Genomic DNA, 22,323 nt, shown 5'->3' with positions numbered 1-22,323 from the left:
GATCGGCATCCGTCTCTAGCTCCGTTCCCGTCTTCTCCGAGATCCCAGACTCCCATGATTCAGCCACCCAGCCAGCTCTTTTCCGGATTAGCGCCTCCATCCCACGGTCAGCTCCATCGATCCAGCCGATCCCGTGGATTCCGTCCCAACGATCACGCACGCGTTCTTCCTCCTCTCCACGCGAAATCATGGATCCACCGCTGGCTGATCCTTGGTGGAGATCTATAAAAGGAAGAGGGGAGGAGAGGGAAGGGGGGAGGGGGAAGAACAGAGGAGGCTCTGTTCGGGAGAAAAAAGGGCCAAACCAGAGAAAAAGAAAGAAAAAAAAGAGAAAGAAAGGAGGGGGGGAGAGAATATTTTGGGATATTTGGGAATAATGGGAGCGGAAGATTTTCACATGAAGATGGGAGGTTGTCCGGAAGCCATGCGCAGCTAAACATCTAGTCTAGGACTGGATGAAGCCCTAGCAATGTAACAGGGCAATTGTAGTTCTTACTTTTTTATTTTTTTTTGGAGCTTGTTTAAATTCTAATTCTCAATGAAATATTCCTTTATGATATTTAAACTTTGAGCATGCTAGTTACTATTCATGTTTGCTAAAGTAGTCTAAGATGATCCATGCCTAGGAAGAAGAGGTGTACTGCACCCTAGGTTAGCATAATTAAGTAGATACTTCTTGCTATACCTAAGATGGATTTTCTTAGAACTCTTTATACTTTTATTTTAAAAAGCTTGTAGCCAATATTGCATGCCTCTCCAAAAGATAAAAAAAAATAAAGAACACAAATCCTGATGCAATGCTATGTGGTGGACTCCAAACCCTAGATCTATTTATTCTGATAAATTCTAGTTCGCACTCATAGTTTAATTTAGTTAAATCAAGTTAGCAAATTCTCTTCTTGATTTATTTTTAAAAGAAAAATAACTTATTCTACAATCCCTGTGGACCGACACCCGTAATCACTATCCTACAGGATACGTGCTATTGCATGGTTTATTTTTGAAATTGAAAGAACCGATCAATTTTTGGCGCCGTTACTGGAGATTGCTAGCATAGTTGTTTTTCTTTTCATTTTGTAAAAAAAACTTTAAATATATATATATCTAAAATAAAATATTTTCTATTGTTGTTACTTTTTTATCTCTTTTTTTTTCTCTTACTAATTTTAATTTTCTTTTGATATTATTTGATCAGGAATCGAAAAGAAAATCTGGGACGATCAAAGAGGGGACTGCAAAAAAGGAATGCTGTAGAGGTTTGCTAAAAAAAAAAAATTTGCTGGGGAAATTTTCTTTGGAAACTTCTAAACCTTTCTTTTTTAAATTGATTCCCAATTAGCTTAAAATTTTGTGGTCATGGTTTGATTTTAATTTTAGCAAAAGTGTGAATGCATGCTTGATACACATCCACCAATTAATCCACACTTAGTAAGGGCAATTACCCCAACAAGATAAGAGCCGGATTTCATCACCGGACTCTTGCCCAACTTAGGTGAACTCAATCTCACATAGTGTCACTTTAATTAAAATCAATTAGACGTTGGCCCCTAGGAACATTCGAGCTCAATAGGACGAAGATCACCAAAAGTTGCACCAATTTTGCTCTGTGGCTTAGTTGATGTCTAGGCAAGCTTTGTCCCTATAAGGAAGACAGTTCATCTGTTCGAGGCAAGTGATTTTAAGTGGGACCTTTACGAACGCATCGTGACCCCTCCACTTACCTGGGAGCTTACCTGGTCAACTCAGTTCATTAGACCGGATTGGAGGCTTAGGTACCCTCTTCAAACCAGTTAGGAGTTGTCTAGTGATTTTAGGGCAAATACAAGGATTTGATGTGTTTTCTTTATTGCATGCTTGACTGATCAAGTACTAGTGTATGCAAGGGAGTCGCTCTAGAGTACGTGACCTATTACCCTTTGACCCTGAAATAGAATGGACCCTTAGAATATTCGGAGCTGAGATTAGAACATGGAATCACCCCCACCTCCTGAGATGGCTGAAAAACAATCCAAACTCCCTGAGGGAGTACTTTACTCCCACATTTACACTTTCCCATCTTGCATTTCGATTATTCGAAGTAAACAGTTGTACAATATGAAATAAAGTCCTGTGTGACCCAAATGCTCCCATCTTTTTATGGGCTCACCAACGAAGACCCATATAAATACTTAGATGAATTTCTTGAGATTTGCACCACTGTCAAGATTCAGAACTTCACTGACGATGCTCTTGAAACTTAGATTATTTTCCTTCTCCCTTAAAAATAGAGCCAAGCAATGGCTGAATTCTTTAGAAGCCAATTCGATTCGTCTTGGGATCAAATGCAACAAGGAATATATTAAAAAATTACTTTTCCATAGGAAGAATGAACCAGTTTAGGCGAGCTATCACAAGCTTGTCCCAAACTGATGGGAGAAGAATTTCATGAAACTTGGAAAAGGATTTCGGGAACCCTAATTCGTAAATGCCCACATCATCAAATACCTAAATGGCAGGTTAGTGCAATGTTTCTATGACGGGATTGACTGAACGAAACCGTTAGCATGATCGATGCTGCATGCGGGGAACTTTCATGCTTCAAAATGAGCATGAAGCATGGCAATTATTTGAAAATCTTAATGAAAACTCCCTCCACCATGCTTCTTGTTCTCGTCAAGCACCCTCGAGTTCTCAAAGAAAAGGGACCATTTGTGAAAATAAGTCATTCTATGGGACCTGTCTAGCAAGGTAGATGCATTGTCCATAAGATTGACCAACTGATGATAGGAGGACATGTCGTTAGCTCTTCCCAAGTACAAGTGTGTGCTATCTGTTCTAGCCCATCGCATCCTATTCATGAGTGCCCCTCAGCACCCCAATTTTTCAAACTCGTGCAAGAACACATCAATGCTGCTTAAACCCAGCCCAGACCGGGTAATGACCCATTTTCCAATACATATAACCCGGGATGGCGGAATCATCCAAATTTTTTTTGGAGGTAGCAAGCTTCTAATACCTCGCAACCCTTCTCCCAAAATTTTTAAAACCCTCAGAATTTTCATCTCTACCGTTCCTCAACTCAATTTCAACATCCTCCTCCTCCAACTCAAAGAAATACAGCCTTTGAGGAAAAGGTGTTGACTGCCCTTCAAGGTTTGGAGGCAAACACACAACTATTGCACTCTCACATGCAATCAATTGCTAAGCTAGAATCCCAAATGGGTCAACTAGCTAATGCATTAAACAAGCGAGAGGAAGGCAAGCTCCCAAGTCAACCAATGAGTAACCCAAGGGGACAATACGTGGCTCAAGAAACTCGATTTTGATTCTTTACCGGATCGTATACCCTACTTTTCTAAGATCTCTTCCTTCTCTTCGGGATCGAACATCAATTGCAACGATTCGGCTTTAAATCATGAGCAAGCCAATGCTTTTGGACTACCCTTAGGAGTGGATGTGTAATAGATAATAAGGCGTTGGGAGGATAACAACAAGGAAGGTGAAGAAGAGGAGAGGAATGTATCACATAAAAACCCAAAAGACTTTCTTCAGCTAGTCCACCATCTGCCACAACCCACATTCCAAAGTGTTGGAACCCGCTCATGCCGCAGAAAAATTTCAAAATTTCAGATGCAGCGAAGAGGCATGCGCGGGATCAACCGTTCATCGCCGATGACGTTGTTTAAAACCGTTCGTAGATAGATAAGGATTAAAACTTTTAAATAACATTAGAAGATCAGATCTTCACCTTTGTGCGGGTAGATGATCACCGCAAACTGATGATCGTGGTTTTGGATGAAGGTTCGCTTGAAGCCGTTCAAGTGTCCGGCCTCTACGGGTATCCACAACGAAGCAGGAACCGATCCAAACGTTCCAATCTCCCCGGGGTTTAGCTCCCTTGCAGAGATATATTTTGATGGCTGATCACCTCCCTTTCAATCAACTCTTGATTGTGCTTGGGAGGAGGAAGAAGAAGGAGGGATCTTGAAGAAGAATCAAAGCACCTTGCAGCCCTTTTCTTTTCCCTGCGTTGGATGAAGCAAAGGAGGAGGGAGGAGGCTGCCGCCAAGGCTTTCTTCTTCTCACCTTTTTGCTGATGGTGGCTGAAACCAAGAGGGGAGAAGGGTGGCCACGAGTTGGAGAGGAGGAGGGCTTCACTTATCATTAGGGCACCTCCTTTCAAAGCCTTTTTAAAGGCATCTAGGGCTTCTATTTGGTTCTAGTCCAAATATGAATCAATTGGGTTCAATCTATGCTAGTCCTAATCAATTAGAACTTGAATGAACCATGACTCAATTGAACTCTTCAATCCTAATCTAATTAGGAGTCATCTTGATTCATTGGATTAATAATTAATTGGGACTTAAGAAATCCTAATCCAATTAGGACTTGTTTAATTCTAGTCCTAATCCAATTAGGACTCTAATTTGAATTTGAAGTCCTAATCCGATTAGGACTCTAGGAATCCTACTCCAAGTAGGAATCCAAATTTAATTCAAACTCCTAATCTAATTAGGATTATAGGAATCCTACTCCAAGTAGGAATCTTAGTCCTACTCCAAATAGGATTCCCAGTCCAAGTAGGAATCCCAGTCCAAGTAGGATTTCTAGTCCTAATCCAATTAGGACTCTACGAATCCTACTCCAAGTAGGACTCTTATTTTAAGTCCAATTAATCAATTTTCTTTGTTCCTTCTTCAACTTATTATCAATCGAATTGATTACTTGTGATTCCTAATCACGATTCAACCATCGGATCGGTCAATGCCTCTAGTGTGTGTGACCCCATAGGTTCTACTCTGATTGGTAGTGAGATATATTGTGATCTCTATCACAATATCATTGAAAACTCCTTTCAATGGGTCGGAACGATTCCAACTCTACTCAATAGGGTTTATCGATCATCAAGAGAATCCCTATGAGTCCCACCATCCACTAGTGACACCTAGCAGCATGTTGTGGCTACCTAGCAGAATAGAATGATGAACCTCTAGGTGCAGTTATCATGTGATACAGTCCTTCTATCGTGGATCCCTACAGGACGGAGGTCATTGATAACTCGTCAAACCCCTTCGTCTGTCATATGTCAAGATCTATTCAACTTAAGTTCGAGAGCGGAGAACTCTTTCTCCACTGTGCAATCTGCCCCGGCCGAGGTCTTACGAACTCAGTCTTATAAATCACATAGGATCTCTCCTTATCTATCAAGGTCGATAGATTCCTTATAGGTGCATACCCTACTCCTACAGTGAACCTACTGCAGCCAATCTACACTGCATGGACCCATATGGCTAGAGACCATGTATTTGTGCAGTCAAACTACAATAACCTCACTGTGAGTAGCCGAAGTATCGCAGGTCAAAGAACTAGTCACACTACTGCAACATCAAGCAAGTCACTGACGAGTGGATAGACATCCAAGTGACTTCTTGTGTTGGTCACGCTCAGTACCTTTGTTCTCTAACAAGCACCTGCACTATTACTTCAGTGTCGCCACACTGTGGACTCGAGTCTCGTCCATCCATAAGGAAAGCAATGTGTGCACTGATCGGATCGATCACCGTCCTTATGATGATCCATTGATCAGGAGCATTCAGAAATTAATCACCAATGATGCATGGCTCAAATTCTTAACTCTTAAGAATATGCATCATCATCTTATTAATTCTTGGACGATTCATAGACACATAAATAATATGAATAGAAAGATGCCTTTATTTATTCAATAATAAATAGTCAAGTACAAAATTATGTCCCTAGAATTAATAATGTGTCAGCCAAAATTGGCTTCTAGGGTATACATCTAACAATCTCCACTTGCACTAAAGCCAATCAGTCATATATCTGAGTCCCATCTTCTCAAGGTGGGCTTCAGTCTTTTGTTGACTTAACTGCTGATGCAGGAGCACGAGCCCAAAATCATAATGATTACGTCAAGTTTGGATTCTTGCTTGTGTGTGGCCCGAAAACACATTGGGTTTCGTAATTTCTAGCATTTAATTGGATTGAGTCTATTTTATTTTGGTCACATTGAGTCCTTTTATTTTGGGTTTATTTGAGTTCTTATTTTGGGTTTGCAATTTGCTGATTTATGTTTGTAATTGAATGCCAAGTGGCATCAAAAGAGTCCATGTTATGCAAGGATTGAGTCAAGTCATATTGGGTCATGTGTGGAGAATTTAGTTTAGTCGTATGAGTGAAATTGAGTCCTTATGCGAGAGGATTGAGTCCCATGTGTTTAAGATTGAGTCCTTATGATTGAGTGCCATTAAGAAGGATTCCTAATGCCGTGAAGATCATCACTCATCACGTGGAGAAGTTCAACCATGAAGATCTCTCACATGTGGAAGAAATTCAGAGTTCAGATCCAGTTGAAATCCGTGACAGATTGAACACCATATGGTATTTTGAAGATTTCGAGAGCTACAGAAGTCTGATTAAGTTGATTCAAATTTTGTTGGAAAGTAGACATCCGTAGCTTCCAATGACTATAAGAACATAAAATTTGGAGATCGGATGACATTTGAGGAGTCTCCCGAACATCATGCTGATGTTGGTACTCGAGAAGGTGTTTGAGTAATGGTGCGGTTGGGGTTCCTGCTCCTAATCTCCAACCCACACACCATGAAGGGTTGACACTTGTCCAACCTTTAGTTGGCAAGTTGTTTAGGAAGTTTATCATTAGATTTGAATTTTAAAAAATGTCCTTATCTGATTTGAGTCCAAGTAAATCTGTTTGTAACTTCCAACCTCTTTCTCTTTATAAGAGGAGGTTTCGATGAATGAAATGATATCAAATTTATTTGAAAAAAAAATTCTAGAGATTTGTGAGAGAGAGACCACGAAAAGAAGTGCTCTTTTCCAGCCATTGGTGAGACACCATTGGAGAGAAGAAGATAAAGGTGAGACGCCCCAACCTTCTCCTCAAATTCTAGGAACCTAGGGTGTGAGACTCAACCTAGTTTCTTTAGTTATCCTTTAGAAATAAATTCCAAAAAAAAAAAAAAAATACTCCATTGTTCCCTCACGTCCACAAGAGCTTCCAACCTTCATATTCTTCAGAAAAATCTACGTTCATATAGCCAACATATTGATCATCAAATTGGGTTCATACTAGTTCCTTTTGGTGTACTGATTGTGCCTAGTTCTTCCATCACCAACCTATTAGAAATCCTGATTAAATTCAAGTAAAGTTTCTTCCATCCTCTTTAATACTTCATCCCTTTCAGAATCCATCTAATACTCAAAAAAACTCTCAAGCCATCAGACCTTATATTGATCAATCCAATCGGTTCGAATTGATTCCTCTCAACGAATCCAATTGCAATCTAGAACCGCCCAACGCCAACCTTTCTTTGGAGCCAATTGCTGCCAATTCAAATCAATTTTTCCAACCCATCCTCTTTCTTCTTCCTTCCACCACAAAGAACCCTAGCCTCCATTGCCATTGCTTAGAAAAAAAAAGAAGAGAAGAAAGATTCAGCCATCCTCAAAGAAGAAAAAAATCTGCAGCCCACCCCGATTGCGTCAATTGGTATCAGAGCGAATCGATCCACAGGAGTACTAGAAGAAGATCTTACCTCAGGAGGTAACATCCATATCTTGAAACATTCAGATCTGATTTTTTGGTGTGTTGGGTAGATCTGATTGATTCATAGAAGTTAAAGGGAATTAAAATTCAGCATCTTATACTTGTTTGAAATCATACCGAAATTTCTGCCAGTAATAATTCTTGTTTGATTTTGGTTTGGGGTATTTTATATTTTGTTCTTCATCTTTGTAAACCCCATACCATGGGAGAGTTGGAGGTTGAATGAGTGGTGTAAAAGAAAAAAAAAAAGAAAAAAAAAATTATCTGAAGTGGGTCAGATCATCGCTTGGGTGATGACCACTGGGGGTTAGAGTTTGAGAAAGAAGCCATAAGGAGGGTCGGTTCATCCCTTGGGTGACGGCCAAAGGGTTTTTATTATCTCTGATTTTTGTTGCTGATTCTATTGCACCATCATGAGTACAAGATGTCGCTATCCCTACTATGAAGATCGACATTATCCCTACAATGTCGATCGATGTCGTTCCTACTACGATGATCGTTGCCATCCCTACAATGATGATCAACAACGAGAAGTAGAAGAGATGGATCGTACGGAGGCACGACTACGACATCGTCGCCAACAAGATAAGAAGCTGGCTGAAGTCCTCCATCGAATGGATCTTATACGGCAAAGGAGGAGGCATACCAACTCGCGCTTCGTATGGAGTCACAGCAGCGACAACGATGCCCTGCACAAACACCGATCGTGCGACGGCCTCTAGAACGCAGTAGCCAAGGAGTCCCTTTTCCTCAAGGTAACGCCCCTATTTTCAGATCTAAAACCTCTTTTAATCGAAGTGCTTATCAAGAAAGAGGTGCTTTACGGGCCAATGAAAGGGGTAAAGGATGTATGCCCCAATCCATGCTGCAAGAAAGTAACTCTACAGATTGCTACAAGTGCGGCGGTCGAGGCCATTCCGCCGTTGTTTGCCCCACCAGAGACCAACGTTCCACGTTGGTATGTGAGGAGGACAAGATCATAGAGCCTTCTGAAGTTCCTCCTTCTCCTATCATCGACATCAGTCATGAAGTCTGAATCTGTGTACCCTTCTACCTTTAACTTTGATGATCCTCCAAAAAACCAAGAATAAATCTTTAGTTCTTCTTCAAAAACAAGTACTTAAGAATATTCTTCACAGCTGTCCAGTGTTCTTCATCTGGATTCGACTGATATCTGCTTGTGACACTCACAGCAAGGGCTATATCAGGTCGTGTACATAGCATGGCATACATGAGGCTCCCTATTGCTGATGCATAGGGAATCTTGCTCATGCGTTGAATCTCTTCAGATGTGTTGGGGCACATCTTCTTGGAGAGATGAATTCCATGCCTTAGGGGTAAAAGACCCCTTTTAGAGTTTTCCATGCTGAACCTTTTCAGCACTTCCTCTATGTACATTTTCTGTGATAGGCCAAGCATCTTTTTAGATCTATCTCTATAGACTTTTATTCCCAAAATATAGAATGCTTCCCCAAGGTCTTTCATGGAGAACTCTTTTGACAACCAGACCTTGACCGAGGTTAGCATGGGAATATCATTCCCTATCAGAAGGATGTCGTCCACGTACAGTACGAGAAATACGACAGCGCTCCCACTAACCTTTTTGTAAACACATGGTTCCTCTTCATTTTTGATGAAATCAAATGTTTTGATTGCGTCATCGAAACGAGTGTTCCAACTCCGAGATGCTTGCTTTAGTCCATAGATGGACCTTTGCAGCTTGCAGACCTTGTGATCTCCATCACTGGAAGTGAAACCCAAAGGCTGTTCCATATAGATATCTTCATCAAGATATCCATTCAGGAAAGCAGTTTTCACATCCATCTGCCAGATTTTATAATCATGAAATGCTGCAATGGCAAGCAATGTTCGGATGGATTTTAGCATGGCTACAGGTGAAAAGGTCTCCTGATAGTCAATGCCTTTGCGTTGACTACACCCTTTCGCCACTAGCCTTGCTTTATAGGTCTCTACCTTTCCATCCGAACCTATCTTCCTTTTGTAGATCCACTTACATCCAATAGGCACATACCTTCTGGTGGATCTACTAAGGTCCAGACTTGGTTGGAATGCATGGAGTCTAATTCTAACTTTATAGCTTCCAACCATTTCTCGGAATCGATATCAGATATCGCCTCGTTGTAGGTTTTGGGATCCTGTATGTGATCCCTATCTCCCACTAGGAACATTTCCTCAGTATCCTCTTCTAGTATACCTAAGTATCTATCGGGAGGATGGGAGACCCTACTTGATCTGCGAGGTAGTTGAGGGACATCGTGTACTGGCTCTGTATGAATGGGTTCGATAGGATCCATGACTCGTTGCTTTTCAGAGACTTTCTCTTCAAGCTCAATTTTCCTCCCACTGCCTCTATCAAGGATAAACTGGTTTTCCAAGAAGATGGCATGACGGCTCACAAACACATTGTGATCCTCTGAGACGTAAAAATTGTATCCTAATGACTCTTTAGGATATCCTATAAAATGAGCACTTATGGTCCTAGCCTCTAGTTTGTCCGCCTGTAGTCTTTTGACGTGGACCGGACATCCCCAAATCTTGAGATAACCAAGACTTGGTTTCTTACCATGCCATATCTCATACGGTGTGGTAGGAACGGATTTAGAGGGAACTCTATTAAGTAGATATACTGCGGTAAGTAAGGCATCTCCCCAAAGAAATATAGGTAAATCAGTGAAGCTCATCATGGACCGGACCATATCCAATAGAGTCCGATTTCTTCTCTCTGACACCCCGTTGAGTTGAGGTGTACCCGAAGGAGTCCATTGTGAGACTATGCCATTGTCCTTGAGATAGTCCCGGAATTCTCCACTAAGGTATTCTCCTCCTCGATCTGATCGAAGAGCCTTAAGAGGTTTTTCAGTTTGTTTTTCTACTTCATTTCTGAACTCCTTGAACTTTTCAAAAGATTCAGACTTGTGTCTCATAAGATACACATACGCATACCGTAAATAATCATCGGTAAAGGTAATGAAGTACGAATAACGTCCCCTGGCTTGCACATTGAATGGGCCACACACATCTGTGTGTATCAGGGTAAGTATTTCAGTGGTCCTCTCCCTATGTCCTACAAAGGGCAATCTAGCCATTTTTTCTTGAAGACAGGACTTGCAAACTGGATATGACTTGGAAGTCAATGAGCCGAGAAGCCCATCTTTATCCATTTTGTTCATTCTGTCCTCTCCAATATGGCCAAGCCTGAGGTGCCACAAATATTTTTGGTTTATCTCATCCCTGGATCTCTTGGATCCTTTGGCACTCACTTCTTGCTCAGACACATTTACAGATACATCCATATGCAAATGATAGAGACTGTCAATCATAAAACCACGTGCGACTATTTTATTTCTGAAATAAATGGAACAACAGTCTTTGTCAAATGTAAAAACATGACCTTCCTGTGTTAGACATGAAACAGAAATCAAATTTCTGCTAGCAGCAGGTACATAATAGCAGTCTCTAAGTAATAAACTAAAACCAGACGGTAGTCGCAGATGGTAGGTGTTGGGAACCCGCCCATGCCGCTGATATTTCAAAAATTTTTCAGATGGCAGCGAAATCGGCATGCACGGGTTCGACGTTCATCACATGAACGTTGTTTCGAGACCTTTCGTAATTAGGTAAGAATTAATACTTTTAAAACTATTAGGAAGATCAAATCTTCACCTTGCGCGGGTAGATGATCACCGCAAATCTGAATTCGTGGTTTTGGAAGAAGGTTCGCTTGAAGCCGTTCAAACGTCCGGCCTCTACGGGTATCCACACGAAGCAGGATCCGATCCAAGCTCTCTATCTCACCGGGGTGCTAGCTCCCTTGCAGAGATAGCTTTGATGGCTGATGTCCTCTCTTTCAATCAACTCTTGATTGCACTTGAGAGGAGGAAGAAGAAGGATGAAGAAGAGGAAGAAGCAAAGCCCCTGCAGCCTACTTTCTTTTCCCTGCGTTGGAAGGAGGAAAGGAGGAAGAGGAGGGCGCCTTAGCTTCTTCTTTTCTTTCTTCTTGTTGGCGGCTGAACCAAAGGAGGAGCAAGAAGGGGGCGTACGGCAGCAAGGAAGAAGCCTTCTCATGAATTAGGTCAGCCCCATGAAGCCCTCTTTAAATAACAAGTGGAGCTCCTAACTTTTAGGAGCTCCCTTGAAATAATTCCAAGAGGGGCGCCGGCCCCTCTTGTTGCCGCACCAAGCAATATGAAAGGAGGAGGGGCGTGTGCCCCTCCTTCATGGTTGCCCTAATCCTCATTAGGTAAGGATTTGGATGCCCTAATGTGGTTAAGTCCTAATCCAATTAGGCTTAACCAAATTGGGTTTAATCTATGCTAGTCCTAATCCAATTAGGACATGAATGAATCATGACTCAATTGAACTCTTCAATCCTAATCCAATTAGGAGTCATGTTGATTCATTAGATTAATAATTAATTTAGACTTAAGGAATCCTAATCCAATTAGGATGTATTTTAATTTTAGTCCTAATCCAATTAGGACTCTATTTGAATCCGAAGTCCTAATCCAATTAGGATTTCTAGGAATCCTACTCCAAGTAGGAATCCAATTTTAATTTAAAATTCCTAATCTCATTAGGATTGTAGGAATCCTATTCCAAATAGGAATTCCAGTCCTACTCCAACTAGGATTCCCAGTCCTAATCCAATTAGGACTCTAGGAATCCTACTCGAAGTAGGATTTGTGTTTAAGTCCAATTAATTAATTCCCTTTGTTCCTTCTTTAACTTCATATCAATCAAATTGATTACTCGTGATTCATAATCACTTTTCAACCATCGGATCGGTCACTACTTCTAGTGTGTGTGACCCCATAGGTTCTATTCTGACTGGTAGTGAGATATATTGTGATCTCTATCACTATATCATTGAAAACTCCTTTCAATGGGTTGGAACGATTCCAACTCAACTCATTAGGGTTTATCGATCATCAAGATAATCCCTATGAGTCCCACCATCCACCAGTGACACCTAGCAGCATGTAGTGGCTACCCAGCAGAATGGAATGATGAACCTCTAGGTGCAGTTAACGTGTGATACAGTCCTACTATCGTGGATCCCTACAGAACGGAGGTCATGGACAACTCGTCAAACCCCATCGTCTGTCATATGTCAAGATTTATTCGACTCGAGTTTGATAATGAAAAACTCCTTTTCCACTTACTGCCCTGGCCAAGGTCTTAGAACTCAGTCTAACAAATCACATAGGATCACTCCTCTTCTATCAAGGTCGATAGATTCCTTATAGGTGCATACCCTACTCCTACAGTGAACCTACTGCAGCCAATCTACACTGCATGGACCCATATGGCTAGAGACCATGTATGTATGCAGTCAAACTACAATAACCTCACTGTGAGTAGCCGAAGCACCGCAGGTCAAAGGACCAGTCACACTACTGCAACATCAAGCAAGTCACTGACGAGTGGATAGACATCCAAGTGACTTCTTGTCTTGGTCATGCTCAGTACCCTTGTTCTCTAACAAGCACCTGCACTATCACTTCAGTGTCCCTACACTGTGGACTCAAGTCTCGTCCATCCAGAAGGAAAGTGATCTGTGCACTGATCGGATCGATCACCGTCCTCGTGATGATCCATTGATCAGGAGCATTTAGAAATTAATCACCAATGATACATGGCTCAAATTCTCAACTCTTGAGAATATGTATCATCATCTTATTTATTTCTTGGACGATTCATAGACACATAAACAATATGAATGAAAAGATGCCTTTTATTTATTCAATAATAAATAGTCAAGTACAAAATTATGTCCCTAGAATCAACAATGTGTCAGCCAAATTGGCTTCTAGGGCATACATCTAACAATCTCCCACTTGCACTAAAGCCAATTGGTCATATATCTTAGGCCCATCTTCTCAAGGTGGGCTTCAGTCTTTTGCTGACTCAGCTGCTTAGTGAAAGGGTCTGCCACGTTATCCGCGGAGTTTACTCTCTGCACCTCTACATATTTCTTCTCCACATAGTCGCGTATGAGGTGAAAGCGCCGCTCTATATGCTTAGACTTCTGATGAGACCTTGGCTCCTTAGCAAGGGCTATGGCGCCATTGTTATCGCAGTAGAGTGTTATGGCATCTGATGTCATCACATCCAGCTCTGCAATGAATTTCTTGAACCAGAAGCCTTCCTTAGCAGCTTCAGAGGCGGCGATGTATTCGGCTTCCATAGTCGAATCAGCAATGATCGGTTGTTTAGAACTCTTCCAATTCACCGTACCACCATTGCACAAGAACACGTATCCAGATGTTGACTTCCTGTCATCGACATCAGTCATGAAGTCTGAATCTGTGTACCCTTCTACCTTTAACTCTGATGATCCTCCAAAAACCAAGAATAAATCTTTAGTTCTTCTCAAGTACTTAAGAATATTCTTCACAGCTGTCCAGTGTTCTTCACCTGGATTCGACTGATATCTGCTTGTGACACTCACAGCAAGAGCTATATCAGGTCGTGTACATAGCATGGCATACATGAGGCTTCCTATTGCCGATGCATAAGGAATCTTGCTCATGCGTTGAATCTCCTCAGATGTGTTGGGGCACATCTTCTTGGAGAGATGAATTCCATGCCTTAGGGGTAAGAGACCCCTCTTGGAGTTTTCCATGCTGAACCTCTTCAGCACCTCCTCTATGTACATCTTCTGTGAAAGGCCAAGCATCCTTTTAGATCTATCTCTATAGACCTTTATTCCCAAAATATAGGATGCTTCCCCAAGGTCTTTCATGGAGAATTCTTTTTGACAACCAGACCTTGACCGAGGTTAGCATGGGAATATCATTCCCAATCAGGAGAATGTCATCTACGTACAGTACGAGAAAAATGACAGCACTCCCACTAACCTTTTTATAAACACATGGTTCCTCTTCGTTTTTGATGAAATCAAACGTTTTGATTGCATCATCGAAACGAGTGTTCTAACTCCGAGAGGCTTGCTTTAGTCCATAGATGGACCTTTGCAGCTTGCAGACCTTGTGATCTCCATCACTGGAAGTGAAACCCAAAGGCTGTTCCATATAGATATCTTCATCAAGATATCCATTCAGGAAAGCAGTTTTCACATCCATCTGCCAGATTTCATAGTCATGAAATGCTGCAATGGCAAGCAATGTCCGGATGGATTTTAGCATGGCTACAGGTGAAAAGGTCTCCTGATAGTCAATACCTTCGCGCTGACTATACCCTTTCGCCACAAGCCTTGCCTTATAGGTCTCTACCTCTCCATCCGAACCTATCTTCCTTTTGTAGATCCATTTGCATCCAATAGGTACAATACCTTCTGGTGGATCTACTAAGGTCCAGACTTGGTTGGAATGCATGGAGTCTATCTCTGACTTCATAGCTTTCAGCCATTTCTCGGAATCGATATCAGATATCGCCTCGTTGTAGGTTTTGGGATCCTGTATGTGATCCCTATCTCCCACTAGGAACATTTCCTCGGTATCCTCTTCTAGTATACCTAAGTATCTATCGGGAGGATGGGAGACCCTACTAGATCTACGAGGTGGTTGAGGGACATCATGTACTGGCTCTTTATGAATGGGTTCTATAGGATCCATGACTCGTTGCTTTTCAGAGACTTTCTCTTCAAGCTCAATTTTCCTCCCACTGCCTCTATCAAGGATAAACTGATTTTCCAAGAAGATGGCATGACGGCTCACAAACACATTGTGATCCTCTGAGACGTAAAAATTGTATCCTAATGACTCTTTAGGATATCCTATAAAACGAGCACTTATGGTCCTAGCCTCTAACTTGTCCGCCTGTAGTCGCTTGACGTGGGCCGGACACCCCCAAATCTTGAGATGACCCAGACTTGGTTTCTTACCATGCCATATCTCATACGGTGTGGTAGGAACGGATTTAGAGGGAACTCTATTCAATAAATAAATCGCTGTGAGTAAGGCATCTCCCCAAAGAAACATAGGTAAATCAGTGAAGCTCATCATGGACCTGACCATATCCAATAGGGTCCGATTCCTCCTCTCTGACACCCCGTTGAGTTGAGGTGTACCCGGAGGTGTCCATTGTGAGACTATGCCGTTTTCTTTGAGATAGTCCCGGAATTCCCCACTAAGGTATTCTCCTCCTCGATCTGATCGAAGGGCCTTAAGAGGTTTTCCAGTTTGTTTTTCTACTTCATTCTTGAACTCTTTGAACTTTTCAAAGGATTCAGACTTGTGTCTCATAAGATACACATACCCATACCGTGAATAATCATCAGTAAAGGTAATGAAGTAAGAATAACGTCCCCTGGCTAGCACATCGAATGGGCCACATACATCTGTATGTACTAGGGTAAGTATTTCAGTGGTCCTCTCCCCATGTCCTACAAAGGGCAGTCTAGCCATTTTTCCTTGAAGACAGGACTCGCAAACTGGATATGACTCGGAAGTCAATGAGCCTAAAAGTCCATCTTTATCCATTTTGTTCATTCTGTCCTCTCCAATATGGCCAAGCCTAAGGTGCCACAAATACCTTTGGTTTATCTCATCTCTGGATCTTTTGGATCCTTTGGCACTCACATCTTGCTCGGTAACATTCACAGATACATCCATATGTAAATGATAGAGACTGTCAATCATGAAACCACGTGCGACTATTTTATTTCTCAAATAAATAGAACAGCAGTCTTTGTCAAATGTAAAAACATGACCTTCCTGTGCTAGACATGAAACAGAAATCAAATTTCTGCTAGCAACAGGTACATAATAACAGTCTCTAAGTATTAAACTAAATCCAGACGGTAGTCGCAGATGGTAGGTGCCCACAGCCACAGCAGCAACTTTTGCCCCGTTGCCAACCCAAAGGGTTACCGCACCTTCCGCCAGCCTTCTACTTTCCTTTAGACCCTGCATGGTAGTGCACAAATGAGCACTAGAACCAGAATCTATAACCCAACTAGAAGTAGAAGAAACCGTTAGATTAGTTTCAATAATGAGCAAGTCTATACCTTCTGAAGGTGTGTCACCTTTCTTGTTCTTCAGGCTCTCGAGGTATGAAGGACAGTTTCTCTTCCAGTGGCCTTCGACATTGCAGTGGAAACATTTTCCTTTGTCGTTAGCCTTTTTCTTTTGAACTTCCTTCTTTGGCTTCTTGTCTTTCTTCTGCTTCTTTGCAGGCTTCTTTTTCTTCCAAGTAGACTTTCTCTTGGAATCAGAAGTCAACTCAGCAGTGAGGACATTGCCCCTTGAACCTTTCAAGGCTCCCTCAGCAGTTACCAACATGTTGATTAGTTCAGTCTTAGTGCATTCAATCTTATTCATGTGGTAGTTTACTATAAACTGACCAAATGAATCAGGAAGTGACTGTAGGATCAAATCCACTTGCAATTCCTTGTGCATGTCCATACCGAGCTTCTCAAGCTCCTCTAGGTCCTTGATCATGGTCAGACCGTGATCATGGACAGACTGCCCCTCGCACATCTTCGCTTTGAAAAGCCTCTTGGACACTTCAAAACGAGCTGTGCGACTTTGCTCACCATACAACTCTTGCAGGTGTGCCAGTATGTCCCTAGCAGTCTTTATATTTTCATGCTGGCATTGGAGTTCATTAGACATAGATGCCATCATATAGCATTTTACTCTAATGTCATCGTCCAACCACTTTTTATGCATCTCACGCTGAACATCAGTGGGACGTGCTGGTAATGTGGGGATATCTGAATCGAGTATATAACCTATCTTCTCACAGTCCAAAACTATTTTGAGATTTCTAAGCCAGTCCTTGTAATTGGTTCCGGTCAGTCGGTTGGTCTCAAGAATACGGGTCAAAGGGTTTGAAGCCGACATTGTATCTGCAGAGAGTAAAAATTCTAGTTAGACTTTTGTACTTGATCCTAATCTGTCCTAAGGTCTTTTAGAACAAATGTGACTCCCACTATTTTCTCGAATTCCTCACACTCTCCTGGTAGGAAAACGGAAATCCCACACGACTAGGGTTTCTAGTGGGTACTGCGGTCCCACCAATTTACATGCCACCTCACCTAACAGTTATTGGTGACACATAGATGGATGAGTGTACAACTCTTGTACAATGCTTCTCAAGCATGTTGCAGTGCAACTTGGTCTCTAAGCCATGAAGACCTCACCTAACAGTTATTGGTCTCATTTCTTAGTTAAGTCAGACCCACTGTATAACCGTAGGAATAAAGTTGTCATTGGGTCCTCACCTAACAGTTATTGGTGCCCAACCCCACCTTTACCCTACAACATCTCATGTCTATAGAGAGGTCCAGCCCCCCAATGCAACTTGACCACTGTATCCAGCCGAGACAAGTCAACATTAGAAAGGCCTTAGCAGCTCTACTACAGTGGAAGACCTATTGACTTAATATTGGTTAATCAGGTCTTAGTGTTTGCAACTTGAGCCTTTCATAAGAGGTAATCGAACAATTGGCCAGGTAAGCAGGTGGGAGGCTCCCCTTACTCAGAGAGTAAGGTCCTAATTAAGTAACCACCTTTCATGCTTTCCTAGACACCAATTAGATCAATTAATCTAATATGACTTGCTCATGTCGGTTCACTCTCGACTTGATTGAGGAGGTTTTGATTTAGGTCTCAATTGGGTTTGCTACATCACATGTAGACCTATCTACCCGACTCTCATTCACATCACATGCAAACGGCGCATTGCAGGCAGTTATAATCGCGGCAATAATTAAAGCTAAACTTTAACTAGGTGATGATCATGGATTCTAATTAGGTCGTATTACAAGCACATGCACATCAATTGATCAAGTGGTCTTCAACTCTTGAATTGGTTCCAAGCCTCCTTGATTCGATCCTTGATCAACCCTTGATCCCATCGCCATCAACCGCTTGGATCACCTTTCATCTCATGCCTTTGCTTCAACTTGATCGTTGATGTACATCACATCACAGAAATACAACCAGATGTAAAATAAAAATAAAAATAATTTACATCTCCTTTTAGGAGGCACGCAGGCCTCTCAAAACATCAAATAAGATGCATGCAAGCATCTGAAAAATTACATGACATCGCAGATCACATCGCAGGTCATTACATTTGATACCAAAAGGGGTTGAATCCTATGATCATCACCGTATGCTACAATTATAATTTTCAGATCTGAAACTTAACTGATTATATCATGACATAGGTCGCTGATCATGCTAATCATGATTCTAAACTTTGTAATCCCATTAACAATGTAATTAGAATCATCTTTTTATCACATAAAAATCAGCATGTAAAAATCAGCACCCCTGAAAAATCTGCATGCAGAATTTTTCAGCATGCATGATCATTTAATTTTCAGATCTAATATGCCTTTAGATATTTAATTCTTACCTTAATCTACGAAGCCTAGGCTCTGATACCACTGTTGGGAACCCGCCCATGCCGCTGATATTTCAAAAATTTTTCAGATGGCAGCGGAATCGGCATGCACGGGTTCGACGTTCATCACATGAACGTTGTTTCGAGACCTTTTGTAATTAGGTAAGAATTAATACTTTTAAAACTATTAGGAAGATCAAATCTTCACCTTGCGCGGGTAGATGATCACCGCAAATCTGAATTCGTGGTTTTGGAAGAAGGTTCGCTTGAAGCCGTTCAAACGTCCGGCCTCTACGGGTATCCACACGAAGCAGGATCCGATCCAAGCTCTCTATCTTACCGGGGTGCTAGCTCCCTTGCAGAGATAGCTTTGATGGCTGATGTCCTCTCTTTCAATCAACTCTTGATTGCACTTGAGAGGAGGAAGAAGAAGGATGAAGAAGAGGAAGAAGCAAAGCCCCTGCAGCCTACTTTCTTTTCCCTGCGTTGGAAGGAGGAAAGGAGGAAGAGGAGGGCGACTTAGCTTCTTCTTTTCTTTCTTCTTGTTGGCGGCTGAACCAAAGGAGGAGCAAGAAGGGGGCGTACGGCAGCAAGGAAGAAGCCTTCTCATGAATTAGGTCAGCCCCATGAAGCCCTCTTTAAATAACAAGTGGAGCTCCTAACTTTTAGGAGCTCCCTTGAAATAATTCCAAGAGGGGCGCCGGCCCCTCTTGTTGCCGCACCAAGCAATATGAAAGGAGGAGGGGCGTGTGCCCCTCCTTCATGGTTGCCCTAATCCTCATTAGGTAAGGATTTGGATGCCCTAATGTGGTTAAGTCCTAATCCAATTAGGCTTAACCAAATTGGGTTTAATCTATGCTAGTCCTAATCCAATTAGGACTTGAATGAATCATGACTCAATTGAACTCTTCAATCCTAATCCAATTAGGAGTCATGTTGATTCATTAGATTAATAATTAATTTAGACTTAAGGAATCCTAATCCAATTAGGATGTATTTTAATTTTAGTCCTAATCCAATTAGGACTCTATTTGAATCCGAAGTCCTAATCCAATTAGGATTTCTAGGAATCCTACTCCAAGTAGGAATCCAATTTTAATTCAAAATTCCTAATCTCGTTAGGATTGTAGGAATCCTATTCCAAATAGGAATTCCAGTCCTACTCCAACTAGGATTCCCAGTCCTAATCCAATTAGGACTCTAGGAATCCTACTCGAAGTAGGATTTGTGTTTAAGTCCAATTAATTAATTCCCTTTGTTCCTTCTTCAACTTCATATCAATCAAATTGATTACTCGTGATTCATAATCACTTTTCAACCATCGGATCGGTCACTACTTCTAGTGTGTGTGACCCCATAGGTTCTATTCTGACTGGTAGTGAGATATATTGTGATCTCTATCACTATATCATTGAAAACTCCTTTCAATGGGTTGGAACGATTCCAACTCAACTCATTAGGGTTTATCGATCATCAAGATAATCCCTATGAGTCCCACCATCCACCAGTGACACCTAGCAGCATGTAGTGGCTACCCAGCAGAATGGAATGATGAACCTCTAGGTGCAGTTAACGTGTGATACAGTCCTACTATCGTGGATCCCTACAGGACGGAGGTCATGGACAACTCGTCAAACCCCATCGTCTGTCATATGTCAAGATTTATTCGACTCGAGTTTGATAATGAAAAACTCCTTTTCCACTTACTGCCCTGGCCAAGGTCTTAGAACTCAGTCTAACAAATCACATAGGATCACTCCTCTTCTATCAAGGTCGATAGATTCCTTATAGGTGCATACCCTACTCCTACAGTGAACCTACTGCAGCCAATCTACACTGCATGGACCCATATGGCTAGAGACCATGTATGTATGCAGTCAAACTACAATAACCTCACTGTGAGTAGCCGAAGCACCGCAGGTCAAAGGACCAGTCACACTACTGCAACATCAAGCAAGTCACTGACGAGTGGATAGACATCCAAGTGACTTCTTGTCTTGGTCACGCTCAGTACCCTTGTTCTCTAACAAGCACCTGCACTATCACTTCAGTGTCCCTACACTGTGGACTCAAGTCTCGTCCATCCAGAAGGAAAGTGATCTGTGCACTGATCGGATCGATCACCGTCCTCGTGATGATCCATTGATCAGGAGCATTTAGAAATTAATCACCAATGATACATGGCTCAAATTCTCAACTCTTGAGAATATGTATCATCATCTTATTAATTTCTTGGACGATTCATAGACACATAAACAATATGAATGAAAAGATGCCTTTTATTTATTCAATAATAAATAGTCAAGTACAAAATTATGTCCCTATAATCAACAATGTGTCAGCCAAATTGGCTTCTAGGGCATACATCTAACAGTAGGTGCCCACAGCCACAGAAGCAACTTTTGCCCCGTTGCCAACCCGAAGGGTTACCACACCTTCCGCCAGCCTTCTACTTTTCTTTAGACCCTGCATGGTAGTGCACAAATAAGCACTAGAACCAGAATGTATAACCCAACTAGAAGTAGAAGAAACCGTTAGATTAGTTTCAATTATGAGCAAGTCTATACCTTCTGAAGGTGTGTCACCTTTCTTGTTCTTCAGGCTCTCGAGGTATGAAGGACAGTTTCTCTTCCAGTGGCCGTCGACATTGCAGTAGAAACATTTTTCTTTATCATTAGCCTTTTTCTTTTGAACTTCTTTCTTTGGCTTCTTGTCTTTCTTCTGCTTCTTAGCAGGCTTCTTTTTCTTCCAAGTAGACTTTCTCTTGGAACCAGAAGTCAACTCAGCAGTAAGGACATTGTCCCTTGAACCTTTCAAGGCTCCCTCAGCAGTTACCAACATATTTATCAGTTCAGTCTTAGTGCATTCAATCTTATTCAGGTGGTAGTTTACTATAAACTGACCAAATGAGTCAGGAAGGGAGTGAAGGATCAGATCTACTTGCAATTCCTTGTGCATGTTCATACCGAGCTTCTTAAGCTCCTCTAGGTCCTTGATCATAGTCAGACCGTGATCATGGACAGACTGCCCCTCGCGCATCTTTGTCTTGAAGAGCCTCTTGGACACTTCAAAACGAGCTGTGCGACTCTGCTCACTATACAACTCTTGCAGGTGTGCCAGTATGTCCCTAGCAGTCTTCATATTTTCATGTTGGCATTGTAGTTCATTGGACATGGATGCCATGATATAGCACTTGACTCTGATGTCATCATCCGTCCACTTTTGATGCGTCACACGCTGATCATCAGTAGGACGTGCTGGTAGTCTAGGAATATCATTTTCGAGTATGTAGCCCAATTTCTCACAGTTCAAAATAATTTTGAGGTTTCTTAGCCAGTCCTTGTAATTGGTTCCAGTCAATCGGTTGGTCTCAAGAATACGGATCAAAGGGTTTGAGGCTGACATTATGATCT

At 41.7% G+C, this 22,323-nt stretch overlaps 1 long non-coding RNA gene across 1 annotated transcript; it reads right to left on the bottom strand.

The window, feature by feature from the left end:
* Nucleotides 1–3,309: 3,309 nt before the first annotated feature.
* On the bottom strand, nt 3,310–15,277 carry LOC120105537. The gene is made up of 3 exons (XR_005507922.1): nt 15,264–15,277; nt 15,102–15,106; nt 3,310–3,385 (listed from the first exon to the last, which is right to left on the bottom strand). It is a non-coding gene; the product is annotated as an uncharacterized LOC120105537 (long non-coding RNA).
* Nucleotides 15,278–22,323: the final 7,046 nt, after the last annotated feature.

The sequence above is a fragment of the Phoenix dactylifera genome, unplaced genomic scaffold (genome assembly GCF_009389715.1).
Source record: "Phoenix dactylifera cultivar Barhee BC4 unplaced genomic scaffold, palm_55x_up_171113_PBpolish2nd_filt_p 000306F, whole genome shotgun sequence".
NCBI classification, from domain to species: Eukaryota; Viridiplantae; Streptophyta; class Magnoliopsida; order Arecales; family Arecaceae; genus Phoenix; species Phoenix dactylifera.
This window is presented reverse-complemented; position numbering and strand designations above follow the sequence as displayed.